The following is a 5,584-nucleotide window of genomic DNA, read 5'->3' as shown; positions in this document are numbered from 1 at the left end:
ACACTGTGACACACTATGGTGTTTATGAAAAAAAAAAACCTCTGCGTAGGGCAGATTTATAAGCCAGAGGAGTAAAGAGGGGGCCCGAAAAATTATAGCTTCCAATCTTTATAATTGTAGCTGACATCTTACTTCTTTTATCTAACCCTTTATTGTTTTAGCTGGCTTTTCTTTTAACTACTTTTACCACCTCTAGTTTCCTACMTATATTTTGCTAAAATTGGTTTTAGTCATCCTTTTGCTACTTTTGGTTCTTATAACTAAAATCAGACATTGGATTTTACAACTGCACCACACCCAAAAATCACAAGTGTTTACAAAAAAAGCACAATAAGTGTTTACAAAAATCCCAATAAGTGTTTACACACCTACTGCTGCTGCTGCACAATCATTTGTACTGCTACTATTTATTGTAATTATTCAACTGAATAATCATTTGCACTACTACTCTGCTGTAATTGCACATCTGTGTTTCATGTCTGCATTGTGATTCTTCACTTTACAGTTATTGGTCTGTTGAGATTGTTTTGCACTGAAAACAGGCAATTTCTGATTCCTAATGTCGGATTCTGATAGTCTACTGTCTCTAAAACAAAACATATCATTTTCTATTCTTGCACAACTCTTTATATTATATTTTTATTATTAGTAGTCGTATCATGGCTAGTCAGTGTTAATTTTTGTTTTGTGTGCACTATCTATATTTTGTAACTTAACTAGTGTGTGAACCTCTGTACTGATGCTGCTCTGACACCTGAATTTCCCCTCGGCGGGACAGTAAAGGCTATTTCTATTTCTATTCTATTATAAAAGTTTGCTTTGGAATTATCCTATAACTAGCATTTTGTTACTCGTAGCAACTTTTACAACTACTTTTGGCTTTTAGATTGTGTTTTACCAATGCTTTGTGGCTTTTAGCTAGTTTTCTGCTTCTTTTAGCTCTAACAGCATATTCAGCATTCAGACTACACTTCCACAGAAAATGTTGTTTCCCTTTTGATTATAGGTTTCACTCAGTGTTGGTTAGCGTCAAAACTGAACAGGGTGTGGAGGGGAAGATTAAGGTATGAAATGGGACATTTCAAATCAAAACAACAATTCTGTAATACAGATTGTTCTGGGTAACGCAATAAAAAACTGATTACCTGGAACACTCGGAGCTGTTGCTCTGAAGTACAAAAATATAACAAGCTCCAACACTGCAGCAGGTAATTATTAAGACAATGTGCCGTCATCCTTGAAATAAGATAAAAATGTTCCTCCCCACTGCAGCTGTGATTCATTTCCAGCCACGCTGACTAATGTGTTGCTCAGAGCTGAGGCTGTCCACCATAGATTTTTAATTGCTTTTGAAGGCTAAAACAACTTTTGACAATTGACGCCTTTTGTCTGCCGCCACTAAAAGGCAAGTCAGATTTTTGCCTTTGTCTGTGTGATCATCAGTGTCTGTTACCAAAATATATCAGGAATCACTGAATTAATATTACTGAAACTGTCAGAAAATAATAATTGGATCTACAAYGGATTAACTAACGCCATTCAAGATTTGGTTCATGAAAAACAACAGACATTCTACAAGAATGAATATTGTTGATCTTATTATGGAAGTCTAGGCTTTCAGGTTCTGGCAAAAATGAAAATGTGTGGAGGAAAAAAGCTCTCAGGTTACCATTTCTCTAAAAAATTATGTAATTTTTACCATGTTCACAGTCTTTAAGTGAACTTGTACTTCAAAGGAGATGTTTTCCAAGACAGACGTATTTTGTATGTAGCTGCTATCACTGGAACAGCACTTTTAAGCTCTTTCATGTTTCATAACTGCTGGCTACATCCATGTTTTATAAATATAGTGACACTTCATCTGCATGGTGCTCCGCAAAGATAGTGTCAGGGAAGGAGAGTGGGGGAGGACTCATCGTTTTGGCAGTTGTACATGAGCGCCACGTTAAAATGACCTGTGTTCCTGACAAACATTCACTAAAAGATTGAGGCAGACTTTTCCTTCAGTATGTCAGCTTGGACATTATGTGTGTGTGTGTGTGTAGCTGAAAACAGTTCACATATCTAAGCTGATACTGTTGGTAAGGGAGTAAGAATGCTGCAAGAATTATTCAGCCATGAGAACATGTTCTTAATGGTAGACATTCAAAAAGACAAACCATTAAAAAATCAGAGAAGACATTTCATTCAAAACAAAATTAAAAACTCCGATGGTGGCACTGATGTCATAGTTCAGGGGTTTTAAACATTTATTAATCTGGGACCCAAACCAATGGTGACAGCAAGGACCCCCTTTATACAGTATACTGTATATACAGTATTGTGCACACTGACATTAGTTGTTGACTGTTATCCTTAGGAGCTGCAGTGTTGTAAATATTGCAAAAGTTACAGCAGGTTGTCAGATATCTAATGTGAACCCGTTAGAGCGAACACACCAGGGCAACATGGCCTGTATGGATAGTTGGCAGGCCCTCTTTGTGTGCAGAATGAATGCAGGGTCAGGCTGTGAGGGAAGCAGCGTTCAGCTGGTGTCCTCACTGAATGTGTGCATTTCTGACTGGAATATTTGCTGCATGTGGGATCCATGGTAATGTGTGTTTAAAGACATAACTTTGAGGAGAAAAATGTTTGTGTTTTTCTTTTTTTTTTTTTAAATTTGCCCAGAATTTTAAGACCCACCCGCAGTACCTCCATGTCCCCGTTAGGAGTCAAAACCCCGTGGTTGAAGACCTCTGTCATGGTTAGTAATGGTTTAGGGTTACTGTTTTTTTTATATTGGTATTGAGTTTCATTGTGCTTAAACAGGTTTTGGTTAGTTATGTTTTAAATTTTCTTCAATTACTGCCATTGCATGTCTGCAACTAACTTCTGGAGTCAACYTGATTGTTGAAATTGTCCAATACAGAATTGGGTATAACTGAGTCAGTTTTACAGGCAATTAGCTAAAACCTGGAGTGGTCATTGTTCTGAGGCCCCCTAACACATCCAATGAGAAACATCAGATAAACCTTTGGCATTAACCATTGGGCTTAACCTGTCTGTTAGCAAAATATTCCATAGGCCAGTGTAAAAATATGAATGAAACTCAAAAAATAATCACTGGTGTACATCTACTGTAAGTTTAAGAACCTTTCACAAAAAATGTTCAAATTGAAAATGTTGCAATGAGCAAAGTAATGTAATATAAAAAAATAATCCTTCATTGACTATCAGAAAGTTGAAGATTAAATATTCTGCTAATTAATAGATAAATACAATGTTCAAATGACCTTAAAAAAGAAAAGACAACAAAACAGACAAACGAGTCTCTGAACGCAGTTGTAGCAAAAATGATTCTTTAATATGGAAACAACATCAGAGCTCAGCTCCAAGGCTCCGTCCACCCAGCACACTTTGAAACACTGATGAGTGGAGGAGAGCGAAAAGAAAAACAAAAATCAACCAGAAGATCACAGTCCGCTCGGCCCAAAAAAACAGGAGAGGCTAAAAAAAACATGGAACGCAAAACCAAAGTGCTACTAGGCTTGACCCTGAGATGCCCTCAGTCCTCCCCTCCTGATCCAAAGTGTGACCACCGGGACACCTGTCTCTGCTGCCGCCTGGAGGGGGGGGCTCTCCCACCTCCTCCCCGCCTCACCCTCCTCTCCTTTCAGAGCCAGCGGCTGAGGTCAGGGTGGCGGTGGGTATACGGTGGAGCAGAGCGCCGTGYATGCGGGGTCTTTTTGGACGAGCGTGCTGCCAGTTGAAGGTCCGCGGGTCTCGAGAGGGACGCGACCGAGACATCTCGGTTAATTTTCATGGCTCCAGAGGAAACGTCTGCGGTCGCATCCTTCTGCGTTTCGACTCCGCGTGAAATCCGATCAACRTCGGCGTCGCTCGCGAGAGGTTCGGATGGAATGTTTTGAAGTTTCTGAGGAGATGAGACCAGGACAGGAGGGGCAGGGAAGACGTCTGCTCGGGCCACCCAGTAACAACCTGTTACTACACCGTTACAGGGACATCAACGGAAGCACTACACAGATATGTACACAGCAAACAAAGCAACACRTTGGAATACTGAGCTATAAAGGTGGTGCAAGAAAGGGAGGGTCATAATAGTCCACAACAAACGCACACGTCCCACGTCCTTTGTTTTGTATGTGTGATTGGTCCAATCTTTAAGGCTCGGTACCCTCTTGCTACAAACAGGCAGCAGCGCCGCCGCGGCRACACAGAATACAGTCTCACGTCTGTGCTTGACTTTTAAATATGGCTGTTTGGTGATTCTGATTGCTGAGCTGAAAGATTCGCTCCTCCTGTCATCTGGGATGAGCAGCATGGATCTACTTTTTTTGTTGTTGTTGTGCTAAATCATTCTCTGGTCCACAGAGCTCTGTAGCAAAAACTAGGTGCTCTTCAGTAATGTGGAGGGTGATGGATGAGAGATGCTAATGGACCAAAAAAAAAAAAAAGGCCAAGGTAGATGAAGGAGAATGGATTAGTGGGAAATTAGACTCTGGTGGTGTATGCATTACCATCTGAATGGAGGAGTAAATGAACAATCGAGCAGAGGAAGTGGAAATCTATACTTAGCGGAGGATTAAAACTAAGCGGTGTAATGAAGAAACAGAGTGGACACGAGGACATACACACAGAGGAGGAGAGCATCAAGCAGCTTCAGCAAACACAATCACTTTAACACACACACACACACACACACAGCGTCACATGTCAATCTACATAAGAGGAAAGAGGAAAGAGGGAGGCACTGCACATAGAGCACTAGCACTACGATGGACGAATGCACACCTAAAAAAAAAAAAGACACACACACTACTGCACAGAGTTCAGGTCTGCGTTCCACTGCACTCTCCTGGCTGCCAGAACCTCGCTGTGTCTTTTCACAGAAAGAAAGCAAAATAACCCTGAAAAAAATGGGACAAAACAAGAACACACTTTGGCTATAATTAAAAAAAACGTAAACCAGAAACAAAACTTAGAGTATAAAAAGAGCCACTGGGTTTTTACAGAAAGCATTTGTCTCAGTATCTGGCTTTTGAACAGCTCTACGCTTTTTCTTTTAGTCTACCAAGTATATACTATTAACCTTACCAGGCAGCTAAAATCTATACAGTACTGTCATGGTTCATATTTATAGAAGATATACACTATACAAAGTTGGCAACAAAAAAATAAAATAAAAACTTAAGTAAGTACATGAAATCAGATTGGTACAATAGTGTGTTTTTCTTTAAGATAGAGCACTCTGTTGAAGAGGTGGGCCATGGCAAGGTGAGAAAGTGGGGGGGGGGGGGGGGGCACTGATTGCCGGAAAGAATGGATAGAGCTTCAGGAGGGGGGGGGGGGGGGACACAACAGGAGCGCTACCGTTGACATCCATAAATGAAAACAGTTCACTCTGTTTCAAAACGTTTCAGAATATGGCATTAGGTCAGCTAAGTGTATTGCTTAATACCTCCCTGATTAAAAAAAGGTCCATATCATGGCAGGATTGAAAAGCTGCTTCGACACATCATGTTTACAACCAGTAATGGTTCTGGTTGAGAGGTGAGGTGTGTGTGTGTGTGAGTGTGTGTGTGTT

Source organism: Austrofundulus limnaeus, unplaced genomic scaffold, assembly GCF_001266775.1.
Source record: "Austrofundulus limnaeus strain Quisiro unplaced genomic scaffold, Austrofundulus_limnaeus-1.0 Scaffold104, whole genome shotgun sequence".
Lineage (NCBI taxonomy): Eukaryota > Metazoa > Chordata > Actinopteri > Cyprinodontiformes > Rivulidae > Austrofundulus > Austrofundulus limnaeus.
Note: the sequence above shows the minus strand (reverse complement) of the source record.